Source organism: Cynocephalus volans, chromosome 8, assembly GCF_027409185.1.
Source record: "Cynocephalus volans isolate mCynVol1 chromosome 8, mCynVol1.pri, whole genome shotgun sequence".
In the NCBI taxonomy this organism is placed as follows: Eukaryota; Metazoa; Chordata; class Mammalia; order Dermoptera; family Cynocephalidae; genus Cynocephalus; species Cynocephalus volans.
In genome coordinates this window covers 11186475-11206174 of record NC_084467.1, presented here as the reverse complement: position 1 = coordinate 11206174, position 19700 = coordinate 11186475, and positions in this window count along the sequence as shown.

Genomic DNA, 19700 nt, shown 5'->3' with positions numbered 1-19700 from the left:
GAGCCAAAATGATTACTGTCACAGGGCTTCTTTATGGTTTTCTTTTAATCACCAAGCCTGGGTAAAATTGCCTATTGATTGACCTTAAATGAAATCTACTTTAACCTGGGGACTCCATTAAAAGAATAACTCAAGAGGCCATTTCTCTACCAACTCATTGTTAACCTGACTGTCTGGGAATTAATGATGTATACCATTCTGGGAGACTTGTAATTCTTTCCAAGTTTAAATATTTATCTGAACTCCTTGAAACCATGCTGTATGCTTCTTTGCCACCAGCCTGAGTTTCCTTTCTTTTTCCCTCCTCAGAGAAATAGAATTTATTTTGTTTTGACTTCCTTAGAATCAGATTCATTGGTGTTCTCTGGGCCGCATATTGTGGTGGATCTGCTGTGGGGGCAGTTCTTTGACTTTTCTGCATTCATACATCACCCAGGTTGCTTCTAATTAATGACTAGGTTGCTTCTAATTAATGACCAGGAAATGGGACATTCTTTCTGTAGTTTCCCATAAACACTGCACCAACTGTGTTTCAACTTGTATTGGAAAGGGTCACATTCCGGAAGAAATTGTCCACTCTGGACTTATTTATTCCAAAGGAGTCCTAGATACAATGCCTGCTGGAGGTTTTGGTTTTGCATGAACAACACAGATTGGTTCCTGATGTTAGAAGCAAGGCAGTGGGGACAGATGATCTTACAAAATGTCAGCAGATAGGCACAAGAATATCTATCTGCCTCCTCCCCATACTGTAGATTGGACTAGCTGCTGTGCAAATCAACCTGTCACTTGCCTACAGAACTGAAAGGGGATTTGCATGACACCAAAATGGACAGGAATTAAGGGGAACTTGACATTTCAACTGTTGCCACACAAGAAGCCTGTGTCAGTCATAGCTCATTGAGAGTGACCAAAGTTGGGGTGGGATGACCAGAACTCAACAACATGGGCTATAAAAAATACACCAGAATAATAAAAGATAGCATCTTTCCCCTGCCCCGTCTCTGCCTGGACAAGGTAACGTGCTCCTACTACAAGCTCTGATATCACCCTGCACATGTCCTATTTATGGCACTTGTCACAATTAATATTGCCTGTATACTTGCTTAGTTTCCCACTTGATTCTATCATCTGTGGGGACTTGGGTTTGCTCCTGGGACCTAGTTCAGTGCTTGGCACTGGGTAGACAGCAATAAACTGCATTGTTGGACAAATGAATGAAACATCCATGATGTTCAGAGGAAACACATGCTTCTGAAAATGACTTACTCTGGGAACCAGAAGAAGAGTTCAGAAGGCAATGCAAGAAGACAGGGCCCGAGGAGAAAAAGAGTCGAAAGCCCTAGGAGAGAAGGGGCTGAGAATGAAGGGGAACTGTCTGAGAAACAAACCTGACCTGGAGACGGGACTGGGGAGACAAGGAAGCAACGAAAGGAAACTAATGTTGTAGCAGCAGAATTCAGATTCACTCTTGAGTTGAAAAAGCACAGAATCGACACTGCAGATCAATGAGTTGGATATGAATTTGGGAAGCTCCCCCAGAGTGCAGAGCAAGACAAAAACTGCAAAGAAATAAGATATAAGAATATAAGATGCAAGATGTCTCCATGGATTTGGAGAAGACCTTAGGAAGCAGATAGAAATGTTATATCATGTTTCAGGCAAAATAATGAGAAAGGTACCATTTCCAGACACATTCTGACCAAACTTAAAATACAAGGATGAAGACAAAATTCAAGCAACTATGAGTCTGCAGCATGATGGAACGCAATGCCCCGTGGAGGGAGGGCTTCTGCCCTTTCCTCGTGCCCCGCCCCAGCCGGCCGCAGGGAGGTGGAATGAGTGGTGAGGCCGAGAGATGGACGGGCGAGTGGCTGCCCTTCCTCCTGCTCCTTCTCTTCGGGATTCGCCTGCGGGCAGATGGCGCCCTCCCTGCCCCATCATTCTGTAGAGCCATTTGTCATTTCCCTCCTTCATTCTTCCAACAAACACTCACTGACATCTGCCTCGTGCTGGGCTCTGTTCTCCACGCTGAGGCTTCAGCAGAGAAAGTTCTTACCAGGAGAGATCGATTGAGAAGACAATAAACAAAGACACAGATGACAAAGGCAAGGACTCCAGGGCCAGGCAGTGAGAGGAGCTGAGAGACAAAACAAAGCAAGGTAGAGGTGCAGTGAGAGGCAGGGGTGCTGCTTCTATAGAGGGCGGATGAAGTGACATTACAGCAGACCTGGAATAGGGGGGCCGAGCTCTGTGGATGTCTAGGGGAAGAGCATGCAGGCAGAGGGGACAGCCAGTGCCAAGGCCCTGAGGAAGACAGGCTTGGCCTGTGGGACGAATGCTGAGGGCAGGGGGTTGAAGCTCAGAGGGCAAAGCGGGGGTAGGGGTGGTGGTACAGGTAGCAGGGTGTGTATGTGATGTGTGTATTTGTAGTGGGTGAGAGAGGTGTGTGTGGGGTGTGTGGTGAGTGCGAGATGTGTGTGGGGTGTGTGTGATGTGTGTGTAGTGTGTGATGTATGTGCGGTGTATGTGGGGTACGTGTGCATGTTTGTGTGGTGTGTGGTGGTATGTGTGGGGTGTGTAGTGTGATGTGTGTGGTGTGTGCCCGTGGGGGTGTCTGTGTGTTTGTGTGGTTACGTGGGACCTAGGGCTCATGGGAGAACTTTGGATTTTCTTCAAGTTATAACAAGAAGCTGTCAGAGAGAGTGTCCTTCACGACACTCGTAGCCATCCCATGGGATCTCGGGCTTTTGCTTGTCATTGTCTGCTCCTGCTCTAGAATACAGGCTCTAGGATGGCCAGTCTTTCCTTGTATCTTCACTGCTGATTTCCTGGCACCTAGAACGGCTCCTGACACATAGCAGGGGCTGAAGAATTCCTTGTGGATGAATGAGTGAACGGGTGAGACGGAAGCCGTGAGCAGGAGCAACCAGGGGGCCAAGAAAAGGCACAGAGGACAAGCAGCGAGTCTCCTGCATTCACGGTGGTGCCCTAGTGTGGGTCCCCCAAGTTGCCTGGGGGCTTCGAGCTGTCTGGACTCAGAAGCACCCATACTCCTGTCCTCCCCGAGGCCTGGCTGATGGACTCTTTTTGGGTTGTCTTGTATGCATAGCTTTGTGACAAACCTCCTGTCACTACTGCTACTCCCAAGCCTGCCCACAGCAGTGCTCAGCTCAGGCTGGGTTGTGATGCTGCCCTTCCAGCAGGTTCTATCTTCTTTTGCATCTTTGTATTCCAGGGACCCAAGCCAGTGTGGCACAAAGTAGGCATCTGGCCAATATTTATTAAATGTCTAACGGCACGAGATACTGAAAATCAGTAGTAAGGAAAATTAAAAATGGAGAGATAGGCAAAAAATTAACAAATAATAGAAGCCAAAAGATTTTTTTTTTTTCAAAAAGCAGGGGTGTCACTATCTATTTCAGACAAAGAAGAATTCAAAGGGGGGGAAGCATTATTAACTAGAACAAAGGGGGACATTTATATAGATAAAAGGTATAATCACACAGAATTTATAAATAGCCAAGCACTGACAATGTATGAGATATTCAACACCCACTCCTAATTAAAAGGGGGAGAAAACCTCTTTGAAAGTTAGGACTGTAAGTCAAGTTAATCAGCATGATAAATAATACCCAGCTTAAACCAGCAGCTACCATCATATTTAATGGTGAATAGAGAAAGTATTCTCATTAAAATCAGGAGAAATCCAAGTGTCTGGTGATATCAAGAGAATAACCTGTAAATCTCTTAGAGTTAGTCAGTGTTTGTTAAAGTGGATGATTAAGTATAAAACAGAGAAACAGCAATAGCTTTATTTATAATAGCAGTAACGAGTTTATCTTCTAAGATAAACAAGAGAAAAAAAACCTTTCCTAATTGCATTAGCAAACCCAAGATACCTAGAAAAACATTATGAGAAATGGGTGGACTCTAAATGATGAAAACTAGAAAAATATTTTTTGATATGCACAAAAATATATGAACAAATGTATATGAACATTTATTTTCTAGAAGACAATGACAATTCTTCTTGAATTAATTTATAAACTTTATATTTTCTCAATCAATGTCCTTTTGGATTTATTTTTCTTTTGAAACTTGACCAAATGATTCTAGAATTTATTTGGAAGAATCAACAGGTGAAAAAAACTAGAACAGGATTAGAAGAATATTTCAAAAAAGTTAACATTGATTATATAGGGCTGAGGTGAGGGTGAATTTTATTTTCTTCTTTGCATTTTTCTACACTTAAAAATTTTTATTCTAAAATTCACATAGAAATAGAATTAGCCACAAAATTATAGCCATGAAAAAACCCAAAATATAGGTGAATAGTTTATTGATCTTAGGCTGCCCAAAGACTTTCTAAGTATATATGTAAATAAAGTCATCATAAGGAATGTGTGATAGAGTTGGCTGTACAAAAATTAAAATGTGTCTCTCAAAAAGCAAAAACATTTAAAAGGCAAACTGTGAAGAAAATAACATTGGAACTAATGCAAAAAAAGGATGAATTTTTTCTTTATATAAAAAAGTCTCAGATCAAAAAGGACCTTCACCCATTAGTAGAACAAAAGGGCAAACATACGAACAGACAATTCACAAAGGAGTTGAACTTGACTAGTAATGAAAGAAATTAACAGTACAAGTCATTGCTTCTTTATGCCAAATTGTCCAACGTGAAAAAACTGAATGGTGCGAGGAGGACACATTTGCCTTCCTCCTTTATGGCTGCTGATGGCTTAACATGGTACCTGCTTTCTCAAAGGCAATTTGACAACAGACACCAGGGATTTAAAATGAGTTCACATCTTTTGACAAAGAAGTTTCATTCCCTGGAATTCTGTTCTAGAGAAACAGTCAGATATGTATAAATCTTTGCCCACTTATCTGACTTACTTAGGATACTTATTCATGGGAGAGATGAACATTAAAATCATATTTTAAATAATATTTAAGTTATGGAAAATTCTCCTGAAATAATGTGAATGGAGAAAAGTGGTCTCAAAACAGTTTATTCAATGTGATCCCAATTTATAAAGATATAGAAATATGGAACTTATATAGAAGCATAGAATATATATAGATATATAGAGAGAGACCCAAAATATTACCAATGCTTATGTCTAGCCTAATGATGAGTGATTATTTACTTTGCTATATTTTCTTTTTTTTCACATTTTCAAATTTTCTGCAATGTGTAGAAGTTACTTAAAATATAAGCAAAGTCCAACGTTATTTTTAAAAAACAAAACAAATATAGTGGTACCAGCAATTGCCAAGGAATTTGACTCCTGAGATGTGGGACAAAACTTAACTCTAGTTATAGCCCTGTCTGTCTGTCTCTCTCTCTCTCAAGGCCCAATCAAAGGAATTTAATAGAGTCAATTGCAATAAACATTTATTGCACCCTTACTCTGTATAAGGCACAGAGGGCAGTGTAGAAATGCAAAGATAGAAAAGACATGAATCCTATCCCTCAAACAGAATTACCAGTGAAAGTAGATGGACCCCAACTTGGAAAGCCATAAAACATGCCAAACTGGGCCAAGGGATAACGGGAAGCCAGAGACAGATGGAGAGCACTGGTGGGAAGGATGCCCGGGGAAGAAACATCTCACACCTCTAAGACATTACAGGAATTGCAATGAGATGGAGAAAGTTTTATTTTCTGGAATTCCTTCCAGGAGAGCATTTTGTGGGATTGGAAGGAAGATGTGGCTAAGGAAGCAAGCAGCCAACATTTGAAGAAAGCTTACCATGGACCAGGAGCTCTGCTAAATGCTTTACTTGTGCAATTTCATTTAATTCTCAGACCAAACCTATGGGGTTGCCACTATGATAAGCCCCATGTTTTAGATGGGGAAACTGAGGTCCAGCAGTTACATATTGTGCCTGTGTTCCCACAGCCAGCACACGGTAAGAGCCAGGATCTGAATCTAAGACATTTCATTTCAGATCCCTTACTCTTATTTTTTCTGGGGAGCATGCATGTGTGGGCTGGAGCTGAATTGCTGAGGATTTTAGAGGGGATGGGAGGTTGACGTTCTATTTCTCATAATCTGCCTTGCCTTCTTCCTCTGTCTCCCAGCACCTTTGGTAGCTTTGAGCCTCTCCTCTACACATGTGACTAAGGGATGGAGATTGAAAGAACATTGTATTGAAGGTGTGCCAAATTGTTAGCACTTAGAAGGTGACTATTGAAAAGTCTTAAGTCTGGGCCTCCGGAAATCCCAGAAGGGAGAGAGGTTTCCTCCACAAAGGCTCTTCTCTGATTCCTGTTGTAAGTTATTAGTTTAATAAATACTTCCCGAGGATCTAATATGCTAGAACACTATGGAAGGTGCTGGGGATGTCCTTACAGCTCCTTAATCAAAATCCTTCGTCTATACCTCTCCTCTGAGCCAACAGCCCACATGATCTCTTTACTTAGAAGTCCCCACCCTCAGCACATCCCAAACTAAATCCTGCACTTGGCTCCAAGCCTCCTTTTCCTTCAGGGATCTCTTTCCTGGTGAGGCTGCACTAGCTACCCAGATGTGTAAGCCAGAAATGACCTCCCTCCCCACGGTATCCAATCCATCCTCAAATCTTGCTTAGTCTAACCTCCAAAATATCTACTGCTCTCCACCTGCATTGCCACCAGCTCCATCCCGGCCACCGTCATCTCTCTCCGGGACAACCACAATAGCCTCCTGCAGGTATTCCTGCGTTCATTCAGCTGCCACAGACAGAACGTAACAGTCTCCATCCTTCCCCATTTAAAACCCTCTGTTTTTTCCCTTTATATGTGGAACAAAATAAAAGTCTTCGGTTCCAACTCCCTCTTGGCTCATCCCCTCATCTCTCACGTTCTCCCCTCCGTACGTGGGTGTGAAGATGGGGAACTATGTGGACATCTGTATTCCAGGCTGTTAATGTTGGTTACTTTGGGGCATAGGCCAGGGATGAGAAAGGGGATAGAGAGAGATTTTCTCATATCTTTTTGAATTGTTTCACCAGTTGCTGTGAACACGAGTTAACTTTGTAATATTTAAAAGATTAATAAAATATGTTCACATACTGGCCATTACTTAAAGAACGGGAGTCTTTTAGCTAGTTATATGAAAAATTTTACTGTAATGATATTTGCCCTCTCCCTCCCAGTGGTATCCCAAAGAACCAAGTCAAGCAAAACAGGAGGTAAGGAGCTGGCCTGAGTACTCATGCTGGTGTTGGATCAAGAGCTTTCAGCCAAGTGTAGGAGAAAAGAGTAACCCTGTTGACTTAGCCCCAGCATCCTAAAGTGTCATGAGAGAATTCACCACTGTCACTGTTAGCACTGATTTATGGCATCTCATCTAGACCATTTCCAGCCTCACCAATAAAAAAGTTGGTCCTGCTGCATACACACGCAGCTGATGGATTCCTCTGTTTAACTTGGCCACAAGCAAAACCACACTGAATGTGAATGATTTCTTCAGATAAAATGACAGAACTTATAATCTATAGGGAGCTACTAAGGAATTTAGGCTCGAGGTTAAATGGATGGCCCATCAAAGTGGAATATTATGCCCGATGCTTTCCCAGTGGTCAGTACTTTGGAATTTGGCCAGGCATTTCTGTGAAATTCACCACAGAGGACAAAGGACAGAATTCTCCTCCCAGTCCAGAAGGTGTTAGTAGCATGATGTCAACTCTTATTACCTAGTTAAAAATTGATTATCAAAATGTCTATCTGCCCAGTCTATCTGACCCAAGCATCTCGACTGCACATTATCTTTTATGGATCTTAAATGTACAGGCTATTAAAGTAGCTGGCTTCACTTATAAAACAACACAGAGGAAAAGGAAGAATGTTTCCAAGATAGCTTCTATATGGGAAACATACGATGGTGACATAGTCCACTGTGATTCTAAATTTTCATTATGGAGTTTCACTTTCCATCTCCAATTTATTTTCCTGGAATCTAGAGTAGGCACTAGGATTTCAACCACAAACCATGTTAGTGAGGACTTAAGAGTCCCACAGCATATATCATGTTAAAAATAAGCTCACGTGTGACTTAACTGGTGGGTCTTAACTGAGAACTGGTGGAAGGAAAGAGTAAAGGGAGTGCTTTCAAACTTTCATCCATAAACTGAAGTCAAATCTCTTTGAAACGGGGAGAAATCTTAACTTATTTAAACTTATTTTTTATTTATTTTCATGTGGATATGAATTTCCTGGTATATTAAGGTCTTGGAGCAGGATGGCTGGAAAACTGTACCCTGCAGACATATCTGGATTCACTCAAGTAGGGGAGACTAGAAATGCTGGAAGAGATTTTAAGATAGTCTTAGTAAAGAGTGGAATGTGAGAACTGGTGTTTCTTTGAATGCAAACAGATCTTTAAAAGTGAGATGTCATTTAATATCCCCAAAGTTGCTTGTTTTGTGGGTGATTCTGGCCTTCCTTCCAGTAGACTTGATCTCTCTTAATTTCTTTCTCTCCTTCCCTGTAATCAATATCGGCAAATTGTTTTGGGAATGCGATAGACCGATTGACAGAGGACCTCTGTTCTTCACCTCTTCCTGGATCTAAATCCTTTGCTATGCAAGTTTGCACTAGCTCCTCATTGCATTTGGGGTGGGGGTGGGGGATTCTGTCCCATCTCTTGACTTTGGGCTCAGCCTATGATTTGCTTTGGGTGAGGGTATGATAGCAGACATGAGACAAGAAGAAGCTTGACAAAGCCCTTTGGCATTTCCACTCCCACTTTGGCTTTTGCCATGGAAACATGCCCAGGCTAGCTTGCTGGAAGATGAGACCTGTGGAGCAAAGTGGAGTCAACCCACTTGTCCCAGAAGAAGCCCTAGACATGTGACAGAGCCCAGCAAAGTTTGCACAGCTGCCTGACTTCCCTGTACCTGACTACAGAGCTGTGAATGGGCTATGTGGAGCCCAGCCTTAGATTAGCAGAACCAGGCAGCCAATCCACAGACTCACAAACAGAAATAAATGTTTATAGTATGCCACTGAAGCTTTGAGGTTGTTTGTTATGTGGCAGTACTGGGACAATAGATAACTGATATAAGATGTAAATTACTTTTTCCTTATATTTGCTTTAAGGAAGAAACGTGAGCACGAAGCATCTTTTTATTTTCAATTGACTAATAAAATTCACAGAGATGCTCTCTGACTTATGATGGGGTTACATCCTGATCAACTCATCATAAGTTGAAAATATCACAAGTGGAAAATGTATTTAATACAATTTCCTAGCTTACTGAACATCATAGCTTAGCCTAGCTTACCTTAAACATGCTCAGAACACTTACATTAGCCCACAGTTGGGCAAAATCATCTAACATAAAGCCTATTGTATAATAAAGTGTTTTATAATAAAGTGCAATCTTGTAATTTATCAAATGCCATATTGAAAGCAAAAAATAGGAAGGTTGTATGACTACTCAAAATATGGTTTCTACTGAATGCATATAGCTTTTACACCATTGTAAAGCTGAAAATTGTTTGTCAAACCATTGTAAGTCAGGGACTGTCTGTATATACTTATGGTGTACAATCTGATGTTTTGAGTTATGTATACATTGTGGAATGGCTAAATTGGACTAATTAACATATGCATTACCTCACATTCTTATTCATTTTTTTGTGCAAACACTTAAAATCTACTGAAGTATATGATACATTGTTTTTAATTGTAGCTGCCACGTTGTGCAATAGATCTTTTGAACTTATTCCTCTTACCCAACTGAGAGCAATCTTGAGCAAAAGGAACAAAGCTGATTTCAAACACTGTCTGATTTAAAAATATTACAAAGCTACAGTAATCAAAACAGCATGGTACCAGATAAAAACAGACACACAGAACAATGGAACAGAATAGAGAGCCCAGAAATAAATGCATGCATCTATGACCAGTCGATTATCAACAAAGATGCCAAGAACACACAATGGGAAGAGAACAGCCTCTTTAATAAATGGTGTTGGGAAAACTGGATATTCACTTGCAGAGGAATTAAATTAGACCCTTATCTTACATATATACAAAAATCAACTTAGAATGGATTAAAGGGTTAAATGTAAGACCTGAAACTATAAAATTACTGAATAAAACACAGTGGAATAGCTCCATGACATTGGTCTTGGCAATGATTTTTTTTTGGGATATGACCCCAAAAGCACAGGCAAAAAAAGTGAAAATAGACAACTAGGATGATATCAAACCAAAAAGTTTCTGCACAGCAATGGAAGCAATCAACAGAGTGAAGAGTCAACCTATGGAATGGGAGAAAACATATGCAAACCATACTTCTGATAGGGAGTTAATATCCAAAACATAAAAGGAGCTCAGAATATCGTCTGCAAACAAGTTGACCCTGCGTTCCCTCTTTGACTGTGCCAGTGAGTGTTCCCTGATGCTCTGAACCTCTAACTCTGGGTTGTGGGCACCCTGCTGAAGTTTTTGCTGCCCTCGGAAGCACAAGTAAGAGGCAATCACCGGGGGTGCCTTGAGGAGGAGAGCCCCATCCTCTATCTTCATTTGAATATTGGTGGCTTTTATATTCTTATTTTGATGTGATTCTCCCTTGCTGGAAAATGGCTTGGAATTTGGATGGGTCTTATGGTTGGAAGAGAAATCAGATTTGAAATCCTGAGGGATTCTAGCAGCTGAAGTGTAAACTTGGATGGAAGCAAAATCAGAGTAATAATAGCTAATGTTGATAATGTGCTTCAGCATGCCAGGAAGGAAAGCTCAGAAAAGGTCTGTGCATATATTCATTCATTTAAGCCTCAAGACAACTCTATGAAATAGAAGCTATTATTACTCCCATTGTATAGATGAAGAAACTAAGGTAAAGGGAGGTTATGTAACTTGCCCTAAGACACCTGTCCTGCTAGCAAATAAATCCAGGCAGTAGGACACCAGAGCTCATGACCTTGACCACAAAATTATATTAGCTCCCATTGACTTGGACTACTTGGGGACCATGTGCTTAGTGTATATGTAAAATCCAGGAGGGCCAGTTAAGTTCCTGCTATGTGCGGGCCATTAGAGAATGTTCTCCTGAATCTTTACTGCCAGAATTAACAGAAACTCCATAAAGATCTCCCAACCACTCTTGCCCCAAGACCCCTCCCCAACTCCTTCCCCTTCTAATGATGACATTAGCCCACATTTATTAAATGCTTAGCATGAAACAAGCCCTCTAGGGGTTTACATTTAATGTTTTATATAACACATGCAACTTATTAGGAGATATTATTATCTCTATGTTACAAATGAGCAAATAGAGTCTAAGAGAAGGTAAGTACCTGGTCAAGGGAGATAGCTCACCAGACATAGAACAGAGACCAGAGTCTGTTAGACTCCAAAGCACCTATGTTCTTAACCATGAGCTCTCTCTACTGTCTTCACACAGGACTTTATGTTTGTTCTGTGTGTCTGCAAGAAATATAACTTTGCATTTCTCTACCTGAACCCAATTTTTCTTTGGGCCCTGGCTCCCCTGTCATGGTGAAAATTTAATCTCGGTCTGGAGTTGTCTGTTTTTTCTTCACGTTCAGGATGGGGGGTGGGAGCAGGTAGGGTGAGGTGGGGAGAATCTGTTCCTCGGTAGATGGCATCTGTCCAGGAGGTGGCCTTCTTGCTGTCTGGTCTTTCCATCCATCCATGTGGCTCACCAATACATCCTCTTTGAGCCATCGAACATTGCCTCATGCCTGCTGCCTCTCTGGACCATGCTGTGCAGCTTTGGGAAGCGTTATACTGTCCCTAGCCACTCTGGGCTGCGGAATGCTGTGAGGCTGTCTTGTGCCCACACTCCTTGCAGACATGTAATCTGCTTCTGCAGCACTGGACCTGCGTGGCTCTTGACTGACTCACGCACTTCCAGTATTCTCCCTGGGGATAGGAGCTCTGGAACATTTCCCAGGGAGGCAGGGCCCAGGGCCCCTTCCAGCGTCCTCCAGCATCCCCTCTTATACTTTTAAACATACCACTTGCCAAACATTCTCTCTCAGCACAGTTTCCAGTTGTTCTACACATGCATTTCCCATTTTTTAAAGTTGGGTTGGATTTTTTTTCCTGAAACAATCAAGAACCACAATAAACGCCTGATAAATTATTAATTTTTCCAAAAATGAAATGCCCTGCTGTGTGAGGCCCTAAGCGAAATTAATTTGCTAGTCCTCCTCTTTACCAACTGAGAGCTTGAGATCAAAAATAGATCTTCCAGGGATCAAATATGACTGCTACCACTGACCTCTGAGATTCACAGATAGAATTGGAACCTACCCTTTTACTTAATTAGACTAAGCCACTTTATAACAATTTTAAACAATAAAACCACTAATAACAGCTAATCTTACTGAGGGCTTATTATGTGCCAGGGGCTTTAAGAGCTTTTTCACATACTAACTCATTTCATCTTCATGGTGTCTTGTGAAGGAGATACTTTCATCATTCCCACTTTGCAGGTGGGAACTGAGTTGGCAGGAAAATTGCCCGAGATGACACAACACAGAAGAGGCGGAGGTAGGATTTGAACTCAGGTGATCGGGCACTGCAGCCCTCTCTCTCAACCATTTGAGACTGATCTATTCATTATAGACTTACTCAACTGGGTTACAGAAAGAAAAAAGAAAAAAAAGCCCTGCTTAGGAAATGAAAGGCAGGAAAGACATACACACTGGAAAGGCAACTGACAAAGTGTAGAATATATACAAGGGTGCTTCAAAAAGTTCATGGAAGGATGCGTATATTCCAGAATATTTTGTCAATGCAAAAGCCTTCTAGAGCTTTTGTCATCCCGGCACACCCGTGCAAACTCTGCACATAGTATGCCATATATTATGGTCACGACACCGTACTGCCATTGTGCATTTGCATGCCTGTCTCCCCTGCTAGAACATTCCCCAGGGATCCAGGGTGTAAGCAAATTGAGGGCAGAGAGGGCACTGAGCCAGGGGCTCAGTAAAAGTCTGTTGTTGGGCTGTAGCTACCTGCATGTGGTGTAGGGCCTGCCCTTCCTGTAGATGGTCTCCTTCCAGATTACAGTGAACGGTTCTGTTTGCTGCCCTTGCCCCAGGCTAGGCAGTTCTGTTTGCTACCCTTGTGCCTGCCTGTGAGCACAGAGGAGAGGCTGACTCCCTCTGCGACATGGGAAGGCTGGCTGCGTGCATAGTCTCATCTTGACTCGCCTTTCCTTGTATGACTCCCCAATACCAGTCACTCAGATGCCCCGACACATGTCAGGCCTTTTTATCCCATCTTCTTATCTGTGTCTAAAGCAGTGACTCAGCTCTTTAGCTGTTCAACAAACATTTGTTGAATTGAATTTACTGCCAGGGCTGTCACCTTCTTGATGGACACTTGGAAAAATGGTTTATGTGTCTTTCGACAATCCTGAACAGATGCTCCACACTATTTGGAAGGAGACCAAGTGAGACATTGAATACGATGCCTTCTATAATGTGGGCTCTGCCTCCCCTTGAAGACACAGTCCTTTCTAACTAGCCATTGCTGCTTTCTGTTGAATGAGTCTGAAATAAAGCCCCGGTGTGTATGTGTGAATCCAATCAGCATCCATTTGGCAACTCCTCCTATGTCCCAGGTCCTCCTTGGGCATGTGGGAAACCAAGATGAAGAGGACCCTGCCACTGCCTTCATGGCTCAATGCCCAAGGTGGCAGGGAGGGGAATTGTAAAAAACGCAGTAAGGCAATGATAGAAATATGGGCAGCGTGTCTAACTCTGCCTGGGATTGTCAGGAGAGAAACCTCAAAGGCCCAATTAGTCTAGAAAAGGAATGTAAATGGGAAGGGAATTCCAGGTAGAGGGAAGAGCATAGGCAAAGTCATGGAGGTGAGAAACACAAATGGTGCATAGAAAACTGCAAGCAGGGGGTGGCCACAAGTGAGGGTGAAGTGCAGACTCATCTCTGCCTTTTTTGCTTTTGTCCCAGGGCTTTTCCATCATCACAGGGGCCCACTTGGCCTGCACACAAGCACAGCCTGGAAGTGTGGAGCAGTTAATCCTGCCAGAGGTGCCCTTGAACATTGGGGTGGAAGCTGGTGGATAAAAGCTTCAGCACCTCCTCCTACAGGTGGACAACTGTTGGGAGCATTCTGCATGCTTCCCAGAAGGTCACAGTGGTGTCCAAACCCTGTTGCCCATAGCAGCAACCTTGGTAATATGCCCTTGCATGGACTGGATTGTCCTTCCCTGATTCATCTGCCTGCTTCTTCACTATTTTGTTTTAGGATTCTCTTCCCATAAGTCACCTGTATCCAAGCCCTTGCCTCTGGGTCTGCTTTAAGGGGAACACAAACAAGGATGCCTTCTGACCACGATAGAGCCTGGATATGGTTGATATGGAACAAGAGGCACAGAGGCCAGCTGGGTGGCTGGGGCACCAGTCTGTGTGAGGTTATGAAGGCCTGAGAGAGGGCAGTAGCTGTGGTGCACGAGGTGGGGATGGAGCCTGGAGACACATGGTTAGTACAATAGGAGAGATGTACTGGTAGATTCAATGAGGATGCGTGAGGAAGAATATATGGCTTGGGAAGGCAGAGTAAGGAGGAAAGCTAATGTTAAGGGAAAGGATGGTCACTTTAGTTTTGGACATGTTATGTTTGAGGCATTTGGAAGAACAGGTTGTTCAACGAGGGGAGACAAAAATGGTGACGTTTTTGATTTTATATTTGTCCAGCTGGCCTTTGAGTGTTTGAAAGTGCCCTCCATCTATCCACCCACCCACCCATCCTTTCATCCATCCACCCACCCGTCCTTTCATCCATCCATCCATCCATCCATCCATCCATCCATCCATCCATCCATCCATCCATCCATCCATCTATCGATCCATCCATCCTTTCCTCCATCCATCCATCCACCCACCAGTCCTTTCATCCATCCATCCACCCTTCCATTCTTTTTTCCATCCATCATCCATCCATCCATCCACTTGTCCATCCTTTCACTCGTCTATCTATTCACCCACCAGTTCTTTCAACTATCCTTGCTACCTTCCTTCTTTCCTTTAATCCTTCTTCCTTCCATCCTTCCTTCCTTCTTTCCATCCACTAATCCATCCCTCCATTTATCCATCCATCCACTACCCTTTCTTTAATCTACACTTCCTTCCTTCTTTCGCTTGTTAATTCCTTCCTTCTTTTAACCCTTCTTCCTTCCATCCTTCCTTTCTTATTTCCACCCATCCATTCTTCTATCATTTATCCATCCATTCATCTATCCACCTATCTATATTTTCATCCATTCATTTATCCTTCCATCCATCCCCTATATATTGATTGGGTGCTTTGTATATATCAGGAAATACTCTCAGTCTTGGGGATTGTCTTGTCCTGGATTCTCTGGAAAACAGCTTGAGGCAAAGATTAAAATGCTTATGTTTCATTTGGAAAGTACAAGCCCAGGAGAGTGAGAATGAAGGAAGAGAGGTGGGGCAAGTAGGACTGTGGAGACATGTTGTGCTCATTTTCACTTAATGACGAGCCATGGAGAGACAAGGCATCACTCAGAAGGTGCATTCACTTCTGTGGTTGGCATGCAAGAAGAAACCATGCCTCAGAGTAGCTCCTGGGAGCAAGAAAGGAGAGGTAATTTATCTGCTGACTTCTGCCCCACTCATCTACTTTTTCCCACTGGTCACAGTTTTCCCCATGGAGAGTCAGCTCCTCTGGACATCGAATCCTTCAGGTGGGCTGCCTCTCTGGTGTTGCTCAGGAAACCAGATCCCACATCCTGCATCATGGTGCTCTTTTACATTTGCAAGTGGCAGAAACTCTGGGCATGTGACTGATTGATCTGCTGCAGAAAGCACAACCAGGTGGGCCCAAGCAGGCTCAGTAGGTCATGATGGAGGCTGTGTGAACAAAGTGTCCCACAGCTTCAAGGTAATCGAAGGAGATGCATAAGATCTGTGACCAGTGCAGGGCAGAGCAGAAAGAAGACAAAGATTTTGCCCTAATGAAAAGCACTTTTAAGATAAATAGAGTGGGAGAGAGAAAGAGAGATAGAGATAGAGAATTACCTGTGAGGGTGAGATATCTCGGGCCTTTCCAGGTTGGTGACATTTACATTGAGAGGTCAATGATGAAAAGGAGATGGCCAGGGACAGATATTCAGAAAGACCATTCCTAGCAGAGGGAACAGGAGATGCAAAAGCCCTGAGGTGGGAATAAGCTTAGTACGTAGTTGGGGAACACAAGAATGCCACCATGGCTAGAGAGAAGTGAACATGAAGAGAGTGGAAGGAAGTAGGCGGGAACCAGATCCTGCAGGGTGTAGCAAAAAATCTGGAACTCTGTTGCCAGCTGGATGGTCATATATCTATGAATTCCTATCAGTCTTTCATCCACTCGGAGATGGCAGGGTTTTAGGTAAGAATTAGGTTTAGAAGTTGGACGGGGATGGCAGCATCCAAGAATCAAGTCATAATCTTAAGGAGCTTTTAAACAAACTGAATACATAATATCTGCATTGTATGAATATATTAACTCTTACGATTTATAGGAAACCATTATCAGCAATTATTACCGTATCAAGAAAAGTAATTACTAATACATTTTTGGGAAGCTCTTGGCTACATACAGTTCATTCTCTTGTCTGTCTTTGATAGTCATGCCACGATGCCACAGAGCGCCAGGTGGGGAAAACATATTTAATCTAATAAAGGTCGCCCTCCCATCTCTCCTGTTCGGTGACATGTCATTTACCGATGCATCCATTATTGTTCAGAGAAAAAGATGAACTTCACTAAACAAAGGGATGATAAAATTCACTTGAAAATTGAGAAAGAATTGCAACACTATTTGAGGCCAAGGGCACAAGCATGCACAGAAATCAATAGCTGTCAGCCCACGAGGAAGGAGGAAAATGAATAAACACGGTAAGTAATGCTGAGAAATAACTTGGTGCCAGTCAGCCAAGCAAGGAGAAGTGTAGGAGCACGGTTTAGAGCCCTGGCACTGACATAAGATGGATCTGAGTGCGAATCTCTGCTCTATGTGTCTAGCAACCTGTGGAAACCTCAGCTGACTCATCTACACAGTGGGAAGAGTAACACTGCCTGCCTGATGAGTGGCTGGGAACACCACAGGAGACAGGGTGCAGTAGAGGCTCAAGCAATGACACTGCCACTGTCCCGATCCTCCTCCTCTTCCATCAATCAAGGGTCATCAAAATTACACAAAAAATAGAACATTGCAGTGACTAACCTTCCAAAGCCTTACTTTCTTAGACTGTCTGAGAAGATAAGAAAACTAATAATAAAAAACCCCACAAAATTATGTAGTGTAAAAGAGATGCCCATTGAGCTTTTCTTTGTCACATTATCGACAGTGAAAAAATGAGTTTCTTCCAACTTCTGTTCAAACTCAAAAAAGTTTAATTATTCACACGTACTCACCAGAGTCCTCCCTATATTAAAAAAACCATCAAAGGGAATTCAGGATTGTGAATTAAAAAATGGAAATTCTGAATGGTTTATAATAATTCTCACCATGTGTCATCTCTCCCTTTCATTAAAAACATGAAACAAAATAAAAACTTTAAATATTTGATAGAAATGTTTGTGTTTTGCTGGGTTTTGGTGCAGTCCTGGAGTCTGTACAGTATGGAACTGAGTGATAGAAAAGACAATTTGAAAGTTACAAATTGACACCCAAGATACTAGAGGTGACTAACAGGGACCACTTAGCTCTGGGAACTGGTATAATGGGTCAGGGTACACTATCTCCTTTATTCCTCACGTCATTTTAATAGCACATGTATTCAGTCCCCTTTTCAAATGAAGATAGTGAGACTTCTTAAAGTTGACTACTTCTACAAGTTTTCTCTGCCAATATGTGTATCAGCTACAAAGTGCAAATGGAGATTGGTCTGAGTTTGAGCCTGGGCTTTTGATAATTATACTCTACTTCCTCATCCGTACATCGTTTAGTATCTGTCCACTGTCTCTCCATCCACTGTCTACCCGTCATCCAGCCATCCACCCAATATCCATCCACTATCTATTCACCCCCTATTCATCCATCTATCCATCCATCCATCCATCCATCCATCCATCCATCCATCCATCCATCCATTCACCCACCCATCCATCCATCCATCCATCCACCCATCCATCCATCCAGTATTCATCCATCCATCCATTCATCCATCCATCCACCCACCCACTCACCCACCCACCCATCCATCCATCCATCCATCCACCCATCCATTCACCCATCTATCCACCCACCCACCCATCCATCCATCCATCCACCCACCCACCCACCCACCCACCCACCCACCCATCCATCCATCCATCCATCCATCCATCCATCCATCCATCCATCCATCCATTCATCCATCCATCCATCCAGTATCCATCCAGTATTCATTCACTATCTATCTACTGATGAATCTATTCCTCTATTTGTGCATCCACCAATGCACTCTTCCTTTCCTTCCATTAATTAATTAAGCAATTTTTACTGGTTACCACAATTATGTCTTAACTCTGCCCCCTTATCTCTTCATTGCCAATGCTAAAACCTAGACCAACCCACCATCCTCTCTTGCCTGGATGGCTGAAATGACCTCCTATCTGGTGTTTCTGTTTCCATGCTTTCCTCTTTAAGGGGCATATTTCTCCCCCAATTGCAACTCTCCAATGTATTACCACTGCATTTAAGGTAAAACCCAAACTAGACCCAGCCTTCTCTGGCTGTCCCTCTGACCCCCTCTCTCCTACCATTCCAGCCATCATGATCAACTGTTTATGCCTCAAAGAAGCCAAGGATGTTTTTGCCTTAGGAACTTTCCAATTGCTTCTATACCCTGAATTTTCTGTGCTTGGGTGGATCCCTCTTTCTCTTTATATAGAAATCAGCTCACTTCACCTTTGCAAAGATGCTTTTCCTAATCACTTTAATGAAAATAGAACCCATTCTGCTCGGCATCCCTGGTTGGTCTTCAGTCCATTGCTCTACTTTTTATTTTTATTTTTTTTTTACTACATTTACCCCTATCATAAATGACATCATTTGGTGGTCTAATCCCCCTTCCCTGAACTCCCCAGGTATACATGCACACTAGAGAGTAGGAACCTTGAGCAAACTAAAGCATAGCTCACAGGGGCTTATTGCTCATCTCCCACATTCCAGGCCCTCTTGTCAGTGCTGGGATGCAGTGAAGGACAGGACACACATGGCCCTTGCTCTCAGGAGCTTGCATTATGGTGAAGAGAGACACACAAAACTAGGGTGATTGGAGAGAGGCAGCGGCTGCAGATAAACACAGTGACGTAATAGAGAATGATGGAGATAGGGCAAGAGGGTATGACTGTAGATCACCCGATCGGAGAAAGTCTCTCTAAGGTGCCAGCATTTGATATGAGAAGGAGAAAAAGAGAAGTCAGTCTCTCAAAGAACCAGAGTGTTGCATGCACAAGGAATAAAACATGCAAAGGCCCTGAGGTAGACTCAGACCAGGTGCATTAAAGAAACAGAAACAGGCCAGAGTGGCTGGTGTGGACTGGTGGTGTTGTGGTGACAAGGGGAGTGACTCAGAATGAGATCAGAGGTAGTCGGGGCTTCTATAATAATGAAGGTTTTTTAAGCCAGAGTTGCCAGATTTAGCAAATAAAAATATCGGATGCTCAGGTAAGTTAGAATTTCGAATAAACAATAACTTTTCAGTGTAA